Source organism: Carassius carassius, chromosome 47 (assembly GCF_963082965.1).
Source record: "Carassius carassius chromosome 47, fCarCar2.1, whole genome shotgun sequence".
In the NCBI taxonomy this organism is placed as follows: Eukaryota; Metazoa; Chordata; class Actinopteri; order Cypriniformes; family Cyprinidae; genus Carassius; species Carassius carassius.
Window position 1 is genome coordinate 4,716,491 of NC_081801.1, and position 17,078 is coordinate 4,733,568.

Consider the following 17,078-nt stretch of genomic DNA (forward strand, 5'->3'; position numbering starts at 1 on the left):
AGGAGGAGGGGAAGAAAGAGCCCAAGGGGAGGGGACTCTCTCTCTCTCTGGCTCTACTTGGTGAACAATAGAGAGTTTCAACAGACCCAGGAGCTCTTAAATGAGAAGAAGAGAAAAGCAGACCCCTTCACCAGAGTCTGTCAGTCAAACTTATAAATAATAAATCATTTCAGAGGATATGTATATTTTTATGAAGACTGTTTAAGGTGGCATATCTTTTAAACTAGTCCCTATGTTATCTATAACCCGGTACTGATATGATAAAAACAATTTAATAAATCCAACAAACACTTGTTTGCTTTGTTCCTAACAATGAACAATGAAATTTTTTCCATATATTTATGAATGTATTACCACTTTTTTTCTTCTTCTATTCTTTTTTATAAGATCAGTTTATTTAGCAATTTTGTCCTTTACTTATTAAACAAATACTTTAAATACTTGACAGATTAGTGGAGAGCAGTTGTAATCGGTCCCAGGACAACGTACTTGGTCATTACTAGGGAGTGATGAACTAGTGTTTCCCTCAGAAGTCAGGAGAAACCTGAAACATCAATGGAGAACTTTCTAATCTTATAGTTTAAGATAATAAAAGGTTAAAACTGAGGACGCTGATGATGGTGACGAAGACCAATCTTCACACAACCTGATTAAATACTCAAGCAGTCTATTGGGTTTGAACCAACATGGTCGCCATTCCAACTGCAGATAAATGATTTGACTCTCTTTGAACAATGGGCCTCATATCTCCAGCTCCTCTGGTGCATGTCCAGGGGTCTGGTTTCATTGCCCCCTACAGAGGTATGAGGAGAAAGAGAGAAAGGGAAAGTGGGAGACTGCCTTTATCTGATCCACCATCAACTCATGGACTCATATCAACAGGCTCCCACATCTTGTGTCCACAAGCTCCATCTAAACCCATTTGATAGTCACTGAGACTGAGAATGAAAAGACCAGGTCAGGGCAAAGGTGAAAGACTACTCTAGTTGTTCAGCTCTAAACTTCTCAACTGGAAGAGTTTGCACCCTAAAAGACAACCATAATGCACTATCACTGACATTTCAACATGACACCACTTAGTGCACTTCAATGTGTCTTAATGATAGGGGGAGTAAGCTGTGCAGTGTATGGTTACGTGGGCGCTAGGTTCATGACTGTAACTCTGTACGTATGTGAAAGTAACCTTGTCTTGAATACGAACCACACTAACGTGCGCAGGAGACCGGACATGTACACTCACCTGTGAGGACAGACGCCAGCCTCTATTGTAAAGGAGCTGAAGTAGACGTCCTGCTCATTTAGATGAAATTAGATGCAACTTCTGGGCCATAACAAATCTGTTAGAAAACAATGAACCCTTTTCACTTTTCTGGGGTTATCATAGTTGGGTAGTGATGAACGCAAAGTACAACAAAAATAATTTGCTCCAATAGCAAAAGAAAAAAAATCCATAATGTTTCCAAGACTTTACAAACGAGGAAAAAGATCAAGAGGTTGATAGTATTGGTCAGAAGAATGAAGTCAAATTTGGCATCACTACCTTTCCAGAACATTCTCATTCACTGTTCCTTGATGGTGGAACCCCTGACATATTCAAGAAACAACTGGAATCTCTTCTGTGGGCATTTAATGGCATCACGTTTTCACTATTGCCTCCCTGTTCTGAATTCTCAATATTTCAAACTTTGTATTGCCTGCATTTCTCATTTTATTGCCTTCTTAAGATAAATCGCTTGTTGTATTCCTCATTTGTAAGTCAATTTGGATAAAAGCTTCTGCTAAATGAATAAATGTAAATGTATGGTACGCAGTTTTAAAAGTGCACACACACACACACAAAAACAAACAATAAACTTTGCACGATTAACAATGTTAACTGTGAAAACGTGCCATGTCATCACAGTCTGTGAAAAAGGTCATTTGAACAACAGTTTGTTTTGGTGATGCTAAAGGTGGTGCAAAAAAAAACTGCACTTCCTTTATAAGAAATGAATAGGTCTGAATTCATGGTTTCTAAGCAGCATTGATATCCTAGAAAAGGAAATGACTCTCAAATATTTTAGTGTCGTGCCACTATTAACATGCTGAACCCCCTGCAATACTGAATAGAGGAAAAAAAAAAGGCTTAACATATTTCCTTCTTGTAGCTTTTTGGCAAAATGGAATGAGACCTCGGATCACTGCAGCTGATGTCTCACTGGAAACAATATGGAGGCAAATTTAAATGGATAGTTCACCAAAAAATAAACATTGTCACTGTCATTATTACTCACCCTCATGTCGTTCCAAACCTGTAAGAGCTTCTTGTGTTCACGAAAGTACCACAACACATGCGTGTGATTCAGCTGATGTAGAACCCGGATGCACTGCGCCTTGTTTACAAGCAGAGGAATGCATATGAATGTGATATGGTACTCTAATGAATGCGCATCAAAGACTGACATGGAAGAGAAAGAATTCTTGAATAGAGTAATTTTTTGGGACTTTGCGTACAAAAAGTATTCTCGTAGCCGTATAAAATTGCAATTGAATGTTCTTACTTCCTTTCTGGGACTTGAATGTGGAAGTTGCATTGCTGTCTTTACAGGGTCAGAAAGCTCTCAGATTTCATAAAAAAATGCCTTAATTTGTGTTCTGGTTTGGAACGACACGAGGGTGAGTAATTAATGACAGAATTTTCATTTTTGGCTGAACTATCCCTTTAATCTTCCCAGTCTTTCTTTGTTCAGGCAAAAAAACTCTAGATAATTCTTCCCCTTTCTAAGATAAATGCACTCATGCTCAAACAGAGTAATTTAATTACACTTTTTATTAACGCTAGAAACGGTAGCAATTTAATGCATACTGTTCAAATCCATTAAAATACAGTTTTTGTTTCATGAATTAATCATTCTTTTGAACTGGTTCTTTAATTCAAATGATTCATCATAATAATCATAATAATAATGCAATCACATTATTATTATTATAAATAACTGGTCTGTAAGTACACTGTTCTGTACTTTGGTAGCCAAAATATTCCTAATTCAGTATTTAATCAAATGAATATTGTAAAAAATGACGTAAAATGCCACACACAAGATGTACAGGAATTCTTCTGTATAATGACTCAAATTAATCAGTTCAAAAGAATCGATTAAAGTGAACAGACTCACTAAAATGAATCAGAATTCTCAGTGCTACGCTTTTCCAGCTTTATCAGAAATATGTTCAATGGTGTCTCAGGTTCAAAAAGGAGGTCGTCTTGAAAAATGGTCAAATCTCTCTGTGCTCACACTGAGTGATCTAAAATAGCCTCTGAGTCTCAGTTCAGGTCACATTACACTGTTTGAGATGTGAGTCCTATTACACTGTATACAATTTATTATGGCTATTACAGAGCACACAGAGTACTATCAATATTACGAGGGTCTGTAGCACACAAGTAATGCTGAATTGCTCAAAGTCTGCTGATCGGTCAGATACAGACAGATAGGAAACACATAAGGAGAAAGTAAATTAAGGATTTAAACTTAAGAAAACAATAGATCTGCCATACTCAACAGTAAAACAACACTAAAAAGACTTAAAATGTAAGTTTTAAGACCAATAGTCTTATGGATGCTTGCTACAGCAATAATTAATATGAGCATTACTGAATAACATTCCTTGTGCTCTGGCTTCACAATGTGAAGCTAACCTTTGGCATTAATGAACGCTACTGAACCAGCTGAAAACCAATATGAGAACAAATCACCAAAGCAATGGTCCAGTCTTTCAACTCTCTCATCCAGGCTGCTTAATAAAGCCTTAGCAGTTTTAATAGTCCCTCTAGCGTCTCGGTCAGATGGATGGTTTAGTTCCAGGCTGGTACACAGATGACACTTACCCTGGTTGGAATAGCAGTACACAAGGTTGCAATGGAGGCCTATGGCTCCCAGGAATGATTTATCACCACAGCTGCCAGTGTCGTAGTAAATCACATAGTTTACAGAGCACAGGTAATTGAACCAAATAATAAATTCACTCCATTGGGCACGTCTACTCATGACATAATAATTTACTACAAGATTTACTACTAAAACTATTATAATTATACTTTTTTATATAAATATTATTATTATTATTTATATAATGTAATATTTGTATTTAATTATAGTATAATAATTATAGAAATGTATTACTATAAATTTATAACCAAAAATAAAACAAAATAATATAAAATAAAATAAAATAAAATAAAAAAAGAAGATAAAATCCTAAAATGGTACAATTAATGTTTATCTACAAATCTAAATTCAAGCATTTAAGCATAAGTCTGACATTTTTCAGTTAATTGTGCACCAAACGGACTGGAAGAATTCATTTTAATATTTTTTAACCCCGCAAACATCGCATAGCTTCATTTTAGGTTATCGGAAGAGACTCCAGTTTCGTACTGACAGGAAGATCATAATCCCTGAATAACAGACAGGACTTTCTACAGGAACCCCCGAGCTGAGTCCAACAGGCTAATGCACTCAACACGTGTTACAGCACATGCTGTGTCAGTTACCCATGAATCCCCTGAGATGGCATTCACAAGCATAGCCAGAGAGCAAATGCTAAAGCTCAACTCACTTTGACATTATTTAATATGTAAGGTTAAAGATTCGCTCGAATCCTTGACCTGTATAAATAGTGATACTCGCCTAAACAAAATCTGAGAAACACACATGATGACACAAGTTAGAGTGCATGTGAACACTTGCATGCATCCCAGTTCTCACTTTCCATTCACCGTCAGCAGAGACAAATAAAGCACAAGCTGTCCTAAACCCCTCTACTCAGCTCCAGAGATCATTATTCACATAAACATTTCATTTCTGCACTACACTTGAACATTTCCATTTCAGAGATCAAATTCCTTTGTAGAGCCTCGAGCAACAACCTGACACTGCAAGCATCAATCTATCAGACAGATTCCACTGCGTCCCTGTCCTGATATAAAATGACAAATCAATATGAGAGACAAATGTCTCAGATATTGCCAGCAACACAGCTCCATATGCATTGTGCGTGTGGATATCACATACTGTATAGCATCTATAGTTTATGATTTATCAATGTCAACATGACACTTGAAGGCAGAACTGAATGTTAATGTACACACTGGTGTTCACAGCGGATCTCTTGAGCAAACTCCCTGATCAAATCAACACAGGACTCAATAGCTGCAGCTGTCAGACAACAGACACAGATTGGGGCAAATTTCAATATCAATCAATGACAACAGTATCTTTTCAACATCTTCCACTGAAATATGAAACTCTGGAATATCTTCCAGGCAAAGCAGCAAAACTTTATCATTTTAAAGCCATAAATTACACAACACATATGCAATGATCAGTCCTAATCCAGTGACCTCAGCATCAAAAAATGTTTCATGATGTTTCATATGATGATAATTATATAATGATGATTATAAATACCACTGTATACACACACACACACACACACACACACACACACACACACACACACACACACACACACACACACACACACACACATATATACACATATATACTGTATATATAAATGTATATATAACATGCAATAATGTGATAAATAATAATAATAAATATACATAATAATATTAATTATTATTATTAATAATAAGGCATGACATATTATTTATTATATACATTTATATACAGTATTTCACAAAAGTAAGTACACCCCTCACATTTCAGCAACCATTTTAATATATCTTCTCAAGGGACAATACTAAAGAAATGGAACTTGGATATATTTTAGAATAGTCAATGTGCTGCTTGTATAGCAGTATAGATTTACAGTACTATCCTCTGAAAGTAACTTAACATACAGCCATTATTGTCAATATACTGTAGCTGGCAACAAAAGTGTGTACACCCTAAGTGACAACAAAGCTGCATGTCCTATTCATCATGTTCATGTTTTTGTCTGCTTGACAGGACCATACAATTTTGTGTATCTTTTATTAGAGTAGTTAAGATTTGGTGCTTTCTGTACCATTCTCTCATAACACTGGATGCTAAACATGGCACCTCATGGCAAAGGACTCTCTGAAGATTTGAGAATTAGAAATTAATTGTCTCCACAAAGAAGGCCTAGGCTATAGGAAGATCGGTAACACCCTGAAACTGAGTTACAGTACAGTGTAACATTTTTGGTTTAAAAACAAAAAAACAACATCCTTGATTTTAATTGATTTTCCAAATGGAAACAACCTGAAACAGAGGTTTTGTCAGATTTAGTTCACTCCTGTAAGCTAAATATGTCCCCAAACTCTAACAAAATATGCACACACACACACACAGGCAAGCGAGTTGCTCTGCTCTGATTATTATGACAGTCCTAATGCAGCGTCCGGCCCAAAAGCGTTCAGGCGGCTGATAAGAATGTTTGTATTGTAAGCCCCGAGCGTCCCGTCTGCTTTACCAGCCCAGATCATGCCTGTTTGCTCTGGCAAAGCTGTTGGCCCTTGCAAGCTGCCAGAATGAAGAGCTTACAGAGAAGAGAGGGGTTTGTGGGATTGAGAACTGCAGTAAGATAGGGCTTAGATAGAGCTGCTGAGAAAATGCTGATGAGAGTCAACCTGGGCTTTAGGACTTTAGGAAACACTCTGTAATGTCATTACCTCATTCTCTCTCAGCAAGATGGGCAAAAACAAGCACACGGACACCCCAAACACACTCCAAAACACCCAGTACACACACAGCCCACTTTCTGTTCCACACTGCCCCGTTATTCATTCATTCATGAGAGGCTAATCTGTTCTGAGCATTACAATGCATATGCAAAGGTGTCAGAGATTGCTTAGATGAGTGTTTGTTTTAAGAGTCTTTTTGTTGGTGGTTGTTAGGGCATTGATATGCTGTTGCTAAGGTGATTTGAGTGTTTTTTTTTAACAGCAAAGTGATTGCTAAGGTGTTCAGAGTGTAATGATTAAACTCTAATAATCATCGGGAAGAAGGAGGCGGGAACCGGCGGACAATCAAACGACATTTAATAATTCAAAATAAACACAAAACGGCGCACCAGCCCCTCACGGACGACTGATGCGCGCAAAATAAAACCAAAACACAACTAAAAGCCCAGGCCTGGTCCTCTCTCTATCCTTCCATCTCCTACGTGGGACTCGAGACCGGCAGTGGGTCGCAGGTGACACTGATTTCCCAATCATTGCCGGCCTCCCTCCTTGTTCCCACGTCCCTCGGCCCCGCCCCACTCGCCACAGAGCACAGAGTTTTTTGAGAATGTTGTAAATCTTAAAGGGTGTTGGCGGTGTTTGCTAGGGGGTTGCTACGCCGTTTCAAATGATTTTAAATGATTTTAAGAGCATTGCAATGTAAATTCAAGGGTTTTGTGGGTGTAGAGGGAGTACTGGACATTTAAAAATGGTAGTTTGTTCAAATGAAATTTTGTAAACCTCACCAAAAGATCATTAAAAGGGAAACACCATAACATTTAAGTCTTATTGATGGCATCATTCATCATTCTAGGCCACAGGCCAACCAGCTGGGCAGATGCTGAGAAGACATGACACCAGAAGCAGCCAAGGGCTCCACGTCACCTCGTGACTCTTGGCTCTGACTCAGAATGAGAGTTTAGAGGTTTGAGGTTACCAGCTCTGTAACTTAACATCTCTTCACATCATAAACATGACAAGAGATAGATATAAAAGAGAGGGAAGGTGAGAAAGAGAAGACAAGGGGACATCACTGTCTTAGATCACTGGATATCTTCCTCAGATCACAGTCTTACATCCACTCATCTTATAATAAAATAGGAAACCGATCAGTATCTGGCCTTTGAAGAATGTCTTGTATGTTGTACATTACATGTGTTTTGTGAAAAAAGAAAAAAACCTCTCCATTGGCTCTCACTGACGCAACAAGAGTTATTAAAGATTTAATTTGAGATTGTTCTCTCCTGCAGACTGCCTGTGAGAAACAGAAATGTAATTTCTTTTAACAGTGCAGCTTTCCCCCGTCTAATAATCCCACGCTGAGACTGCTTGAGTAAATGTCATCATTTCTGCTGAGTTCTGCAGTTGATAAATGACCGCTGTAATTTCAACATCACATGTCACTGCAACCACTAAACATGCTTGTAACTGGATGTTATTGTTGCAAGCCTCACAAGCGTCATTGACAGGGGAAGTAGCTGAACCTTATCAGAACCAATCACAGCCTCCGCTCTGACATTATGACAAATCCCATTCAGTCCTATTCAATTCCTTTCTCTTTTTCCTGTCTCCCAGTCTCTGTTTAACCAACTTTGACAGTTCAAATGTCAGTAAAATCTCTGCAGGACAACGTAAACCCTCAAAACATGTTGATGGATCTCGCTAGGGGATGAGAATCATGACATCTGCTAATCTAATGTAGAATGCAGCCTCTTGGGACTGGATGCATAAGACAGGTCTGTCTGCAACAGTGACCATAACAGCTTGGGAAAGACAGCAGTCACGCCATTGTGTCTTACCTGTATTCACAGAATATCATCTTACATTCTCGCCTAATGGTGCTCTGGACATAATGTTCAACTTTAAGCTGTTAGGAGCCAGTGGTTTTAACATCGTTGTGCAATAAAATGAGCTGAATAATGCGATTGGTGGACCTGCATTATCGTTAGTCCACCTTCGGAGATTCAGTCAGGCTCCATTATGTGGACTGGAAATGCACAATTATGCAGATGCATGACAGGGAAAGTTATTTTTAAATGCAGTTGATATATGAACGTAGAGAAATTCAAACCAAGTGTTTATGAATGAGACTTTCAAATAGATTAATTTTTTCATATTAAAAATCACACACACACACACACACACATACACACACACACACACACACACACACACACACACACACACACACACACACACTGGCCACGGTACACCTTGCTAGTACAGGGTTGGACCCCCTTTTGCCTTCAGAACTGCCTTAATTCTTCATGCCATAGATTCATCAAGGTGTTGGAAACATTCCTCAGAGATTCTGGTCCATATTGACCTGATAGCATCACACAGTTGCTGCAGATTTGTCGGCTGCACATCCATGATGAGAATCTCCCGTTCCACCACATCCCAAAGCTGCTCTACTGGATTGAGATCTGGTGACTGTGGAGGCCATTTGAGTAAAGTGAACTCATTGTCATGTTCAAGAAACCAGTCTGAGATGATTTGATCTTTGGGACATGATGCATTATCCTGCTGGAAGTAGCCATCAGAAGATGGGTACACACTGGGTAGTCATAAAGGGATGGACATGGTCAACAACAATTCTCAGATAGGCTGTGGCATTTAAACAATGCTCAATTGATACTAAGGGGTCCAAAGTGTGCAGAGAAAATATCCCACACACCATTACACCACCTCCAGCAGCCTGAACCATTGAGACAAGGCAGAATGGATCCAAGCTTTCATGTTCTTTTCACCAAAATCTGGCCCTACCATCTGAATGTTGCAGCAGAAATCAAGACTCATCAGACCAGGAAATGTTTTTCCAATCTTCTATTGTCCAATTTTGGTGAGCCTGTGTGAATTGTAGCCTCTGTTTCCTGTTCTTAGCTGACAGGAGCAGCACCCGATTTCATTATGATTTCTGTGATGCGTAGTGAATCCCAGAATCCAGTCATGACAATGAATTTACTGTAGCTAGCTTCAATGCAGATGTCTCATAAATGTGCGATTTGATGGATTGATGAATAAATCAAAAACAAAGCTGTAAAATAATGACAAAAGCACTGCTATATAAATATATAGGCTAATCTGTTTGTTTTGCATGTCTCTCTGTGAAAGAGCGGCGTTGTGTCGTGTACTACAGTACATACTCAAGTAGGAGTGGCTTAAAGTGGCAGGTTTAACAGTGCCTGCTGTCTCACTATCTGAGGACGTGAACACAAATACTGAGAGAACAATTAATAATCATTTCATCATTTTATTTGAGAAAACAACTGTCAAAAACAAATACATTCTGACACTCAAAACTCTACACTACAACCCGTTAAAATAAAAGTCCGCTTTTTAACTGGAAGAAATTGACAGAAATTACGATTGTACTATAATGTAATTTATTTAATTGTTTAATACCGTATACCGTAAAACTGTATATCAGTGATATTTTCTGAGATGATTATCATACCGTGAAAATCTCATACCGTTACAACCCTAGTTCAGAGATGGTATTCTGGATACATTGGTTGTAACGAGTGGTTATTTGAGTTACTGTTGCCTTTCTATCATCTCTAACCAGTCTGCCCATTCACCTCTGACATCAACAAGGCATTTTCGTCTGCAACTTCTGCTCAATGGATATTTTCTCTTTTTTGGACCATTCTCTGTAATCCCTAGAGACAGTTGTGTGTGAAAATCCCAGTAGATCAGCAACTTCAGCAAGTCATCTTCACCACATCTAGATGCCTAAATGCAATGAGTTGCTGCCATGTGATATATATATATATATATATATATAATTAATTTTAAATAAAAAATAATGATAATTTATTAATCTTATATTATTAAAATATACTTTTTTTTTAGTTCGTAACATATTATATCCAAATATTTAAATATTTATTTAAAAAATATGTAATAAATATAAATAAGATACAAAATGTATTAAAACAATATTTTATTACAATATTTGTCATACTGACCACATTCTGCACATTTACAGGAAATAATTTTCCATTTTAAAATTTCTAAAAGTCTCGTGAACTAAAAGTAGTGGTAATTAAATTCAACATGACCTTCTTTTTGAGCCTTGGAATCAAACCGTCTGTTTTAGTTGCTGCACCTTTTATGATTTACATTTGTGAATGTCCTCTTTTTATTGACTACCATCTTTGCTTGTGAAATGAATAATAATTCCTGGCATCTTAATTTTCATAAATATTCTGGGTGAATATTAAGAGAACAGAATATATATATATATATATTTTTTTTCTTTTTAATAAAGCTACAGTGGTGTATGAGGAGTTATTAGAGAGCACTGAAACCCCAAAGTGCCACATCAGCTCTTCAGATAGCCTTAAAGAGAGGAATGCACAAAGATAAAGAAAGTAACCAACACACATCTTTTTGAAAGCGTCTGAATTGGCTCCAAATCATTTAGAGAGTGAAGTTAACCACGGAGCCAGAAAGACAACAGATAGACAGATAGACAGATAGAAGAAATCTCCCTAAAGCTCGGTCTTTCATCTTTCTTATTCATGCAAGCAAATAATCATCCAGAGAACACAATCAAACACCTCATAAACTACACAGCTAAAGGATATGACAGCCAAGCCATACATGGCTGGAAAAGTCAAGCACGCGTTCAAAAACATTCCAAACATAAACCTACAGTACATTTTTAAAGGTGGGAGGGGAAAAATGATTCTGAGATGCATCGCAAGTCTCTCTGCAATGATTCTGAATCAATTCACTTCTAACTGATTCTGTGTTTTGTCTGACAAAGTGCAATCTCACTTGCCAGTATTTCAATGTTTCCGCTTCCAAATCCCTATTTAATTAATAATTCTTAAGCTGCAATTGTTTGATTTATTATAAATGATAAATAAAATTCCTGTCATCAGTTCCTCAGGTTCAAGTTGTAGTAGTTTCCTTGTGAGTTTCAAAAGTTCAAAAAGAAGATATTTTGAAGAATGTGGGTAACCAAACATTTTAGATTGGCTTTCATGGTAGGGAAAAAAATACTATGGAAGTCAATGGCTACCGACAACTGCTTGGTTACCCACATTCTTCAAAATATCCTCTTTTGTGTTTAACAGAAGAAACTCAAACAGGTTTGAAGGTGAGTAATTGACAACAACAATTTTTTGGGGTGTGAACTATCCCTGTAAGGTTAGTCGCAGTAAGCTGTATAGTAAATATAACAATAGTATAAGCAATCACATCGCAAATAACCTGCTTTATTCTCCTCCCTTTTTTGTTTTGTCTGATAAAAAGCCTCTTGTGCGATGCGATTTCAGACAAACAGGCTCAGTTTTCATGTCTCCAACCTGGGTTGTAGTTTGGGACGGGAGCTCTATCTATTCAGCTTTTGTGATCCACCAACAACACAAAGATGCTCTTCTCTTCTGTGCATTTCTAAAGGGTTCTCTTCTCTCATCCTGTTTTTAACTCCTTTCAGTATGATATTCACTGCATCTGAATGGATCTGAGCTGAAGTCTTAGCATCAGTGGTCAACAGGTCAACAGTGGTCCCTGCGTGTGCAGGGACAGGGCAGTCCCCGCTGTGTCTTGGCTTGGATGGTGTTAAATGATGCACTGTGACGATCTAGCGGAAGCCTAGCAGGTGAGCTTGGCTCATAAATCACGACTGCTAAGGCTCTTGGGGGTCTCAGCCTGGCCCGTAAATTTGACGATCGAAGAGCGGGCACACAGCCAATCAGCTCGGCTCCTCACCGTGCACCGTGCGAGTTGCTACCGGTCTCTACAGCGAGAAAACTGGCTCCTTTAGTTCTCTTTTCCTCTTGTACTTTGATCCGTAAAAAGCTTTTAGAATTAAGAACTTTAATCAGCCTGTTATCACAGAATAACCCCCAACAGGGTGAAAACTATAGCCTAATAGTATATCAGTGACACTAAAATAACACTTAATGATATTTGTGCAATATTTTTTTTTCCAATAAATAAAATTGTCATTTTTGGAGCCTTTTAGTCTTCTTCTTAACTGTAAATAAGCAACATTAACATTCTGTCCATCTAATTTAATAACAATAATAATAATAATATATTATAAATTACATAAATAAATAACACATTTTCTAATAAACAAGGCTATTACAGAAATCTCATGTTCATTCCTATGGACTTCACAACAGTAACCAAGGGGGTGGAGCTTCACAAAGGGTCAATCTGCATAAATGTTTCAAGCAAAATATATTTTAAAAGCTTACATATTATTTTTATATTGAATTGAGAAACAGTAGACATTGAATCTCAGTAGAGTGACCTATTTATAATGTGTTTATGCCTCAGGTCTGTCTGTGGCTCTAGCTTTACTCATAGATCAAGATTTTAAAAGAAGCCAGAAAGAACTAAAGAACTAGACCTCGAGAGAGAGCCAGAACGACGACAAATTCATTTCCCTTTCTACTGTCTTTTCAAACAAGCTGAGCACATAGGACATATCCCACACCAAGAGCAGTCTGGGTATCTGTTGTTCCCTCATGTTATTGTGGCTGCTGTTTTCAATCTCAGGTGGCATCAATCATTTTCTCTGATGAAGAGCCCTTCAGCCATATTAGATAAAGACTTGAAGTACCACAGTTAACCCCCAGTATCAACGATTCAACAAGATGGTTTATGATTATAGATTTAAACTGCTTTAATGGATAATTTATTCAGACTAAATAAACAAAATAGACTAAACTAAAACCTAACACCTAATAAAAACTATATAGACATTTTTTTTAAACTCAACAACTAATAAAAATAATAAAAACATAACAAAATGACTAAAACTTGAACTAATAGACAGAAATAAATTAATTAATTAAAACAAAAAACTTAAACTATATAGATATTTAAAAAACAAAACAAAAAAGAAACTAATAAAAACAACAACATAAAAATACTAAAACAGAGAAATTAAAACTGTTCAATTTATTATTATTTATTATAATTAATTTGTTAACTAAATAGACAAGCTAAAAGTGAAATGTATTTTAAAAAACTATAGTAATTAAAAAACGAATAAAAATGACAAAAAACACGTAACAGAAAATATATAGACAAAAATTTATAATAAAATGTTAAAAGTATTATAATTAAAAAAAAAGACTAAAAAAACACAAAACTACAATTTTACAATTATAAAATCTAATTCTAAATAACAACAAAAAACTATAGTATAAGTTTGCATCAGACCAATATGACAATTTCTGAACTTTTATGATCTCATTTTAACTAAAACTTTATTAAAACCTTGTTTATTGGATAGTTTATTATTTAATTATTTATTATTTATTTAAGTCTTAGGCCATTAATATTTTCACCAACAAAACATGGTTTTAAGCTTTAAGTTATTTCTATGTTTTGCTGTTTTCCTATCTTTTCCAAATATTATTTATGCCATTAAATGTAATAATCCAGTGAGATTTTTGTTTGCAGCAGCCAGTGCTCCACACAGAGATCTGATCTCATCATCATCAGTCTGTCTGGAATAACATGAAGAAACATAACAAACTGAGACAGACTCAATCCAGAAGAACTGTGGCAATGTCTCCAAAACGCTTCAAGAAACGCTTCTAATTGTTTGATGGCATTGCCTTTGTGAGAACTGTTATTAAAAACATTCCTGTCATCTCTAGAGAATATTGTGTGTATAAAATTTTAAGTCCTAAAAAAAAAAGCTTCATGCTAAAGTGTTCAAACAATATTACTTTCAAAATAGGACATAAAGACAATATTCCTGAGGTCAAGAACAGCCAACATAAGGCAATTCTGACATCTGGAAATCATAAAACACTCAGTAAAAATGGCTGACATGTAGATGTAGATGTGAGGAAAGCTCATATCACCACTTCCTCTGCCAAGACGAGTCTGCTGAACTTACTGTAAATACACATCAGAAGATGACAGAAAGCATTTGATTTCCCTCTCAGCTCTGCATAAAAACTCGAGAGAACAGGAGAACCTGCCTGCATAGGTTTGACATGGTTTCTCTCATTACCAGAGACCGTGGTGCTGACAATATGCAATAACATTTTCTTTTCAAATATAATATAGTTTTTCTTCTTTGGATGTTCAAAGAAAAAAAAAAAGAAGCTTTTTTTAGGACTCTATTTTCAAAACTCTTGTACTCTAATCCTGAAAGCATATCAGTCATTTTCCAAACGCAGTAATAAGAATCAGCAAACAGGTCTCAGATCAGCATGAGACGTATACGGATACCCACAGAGTCTACTGAGAAAGAGTCTACCTGTGATAGAAATCCCTCCGTTTGTCCCTGAGCTACACTGGTCTCAATCAGATCCGAGATTGCGCTATCAGCACCCCCGCAGACACTTTTGACTTAAGAAATATCCGTTCCTGAAGCCACGGCAGCTCTCACACGAGACCCGAGGGTTATGAGGAGAAAGACAAGGGATTAATCAGACTTGAATGAAGTGAACGATGAATAAAAATCAAGTAGAAACTCTTCTTTCGGTCCCCCAGGCTACGGCGTGAGAGATGAGGGGACGCATGACAACATGATTCAATGAATGACCGCCATCAATCACACAATTCAAAGGATGGAGGAACAGCGGGGAAAACAGACTGAACGCAAGAACGAAAACAGCAGTAGAAATAAACTAACACACAGAAGTCGGCCCTCACAGCTGGGCCCAAAACTGCTTTTCTTCTACTCCGTTTCTTAATTAGGGTGAATCCATTGATGGAAGTTTGAGCTTCAATGCATGAGGATCTGAATGGAATTCTGAAAACATAAAACCTGCTTTATCAAATGCATCTATGGTTCTACAGAGATTATTGAATTATTTTAGTCTTTCTACTGCAATATTTCACTTGTAATTTAATATTTTATTTCCTGTCTCTTTGTAATGTTTTGAAAAAAAATGTTTTGTCTTTATTTACTAACCCTCATGTTGTCCAAAGGCTTTCAAACTGAAAAAGAATGCAAAAGAATCTTTAATTTGTAATGGATCTTTTCAATGCATAGACCTATTAAACAAGTCATACGGAATACTTTTAAAATAGTAAATGGTAAGCAAGAACCTTGAAATGCATTACAGGAAAACTTATAACACTAGCAGCGGTGGTGCATGAGAGCGAACTGATACGTATTCTGTGCTAAACGTAATAGGTTTGATTGAGCAAATTGCTTAGACCCTGAGGCATTCAGGAGCAGAGTGAAAGAAATCGAAGCACAAAGTGCACAGTGATTCATTTTGTATGGTGCTTCTGTGAGATTAAATTAAACACTGAGCTTTTAGCTCCAAGATAAAACCAGGTATATCATTTACACACACAAGTACTAGGCATATAGCTGTGCTGTGTTTACTGTGAAGGTCAAACATCTTGTAACACTTTACTAATAGCAAAAACTATTTTATTTTGTGTCCCAGAGTATTATTTCTCAGCAGAGATGTAATTCGGAGTCCTGTTTTCAGACCTCATAAAGTGAAGGGAGTCGGGTTTGACGGGCTAATTTGGAGAGTCATCAGTTTTCTCTTGAAAAACCCACAGTTATATAATTTATCTAATTACTCAGCAGATATGGGACAGCGTATCTTCAGTGAGGTCACTGTCTCTGGAGTGCTTCTGACATCACTGTCACCGGAATGATAATTAACCATCTCATCTAATTGGAGACAGGTAAATGCTGCACTGCTGAATAATCACACATAATCTCTTTACTTAAAATTAGAATACTTTCTATATAGGAAAGCTTAAAAAAAGAAATTTGTAAGTATATGGAATGATTAGTCTACAGTATAAAAGAACAGTGTAACAAAGTGTAACAGAAAATAGAATACAAATAAAAAAAAGAACTGAATAGAACATACCAGAATAGAATTGAAATAGCACAGAACAAACCTCAAAATAAAAATAAATAAAAATAAAACATACAAGCTTTCCAAAAATAGCTAATAATTTGCAAGTCCTGCAGCATAGTCATTAGTCAAGCCATACTACTAGTTAAGCCATGATTACTTTTGATTTTATACAGACCATTAGGTTTGTCATTTAATTTCTACCTATCTATTTCTTACTATTTCATATCAGTGTCACGCTGTCTGGTCTCTGTTTCCCTGAGTCTCCACTAGTGTGTTTCCCTGAGTCTCCACTACAATTCCCACAAAGCCTTGTCCCTTCATCACAGTAATTGCACTCCTGTTAATTGCACTCAGGTGTCTTCGCTTGTTAGTCATTATCCTCCCTATATTAACCAGTCTTTTTCTGTTTGTCTGCATGGAGTCCTTTCATTCCGTCACCCAGTTTCCTCGCCTTCCGAGTTTCCTATTTCTATTCCTGTTTATTTGTTTGGATGGATTTTTGGTTTTGACCCCTGCATGTTGGATTCTGAGTTGGATTACCCCTGGTATCCCTGGGTCTC

At 36.8% G+C, this 17,078-nt stretch overlaps 1 protein-coding gene across 1 annotated transcript in view; it reads right to left on the minus strand.

The window, feature by feature from the left end:
- LOC132130045 (rho GTPase-activating protein 24-like) overlaps positions 1 to 17,078 on the minus strand; it is an 89,630-nt gene that overhangs the window by 41,645 nt on the left and 30,907 nt on the right. The window lies entirely within an intron of this gene.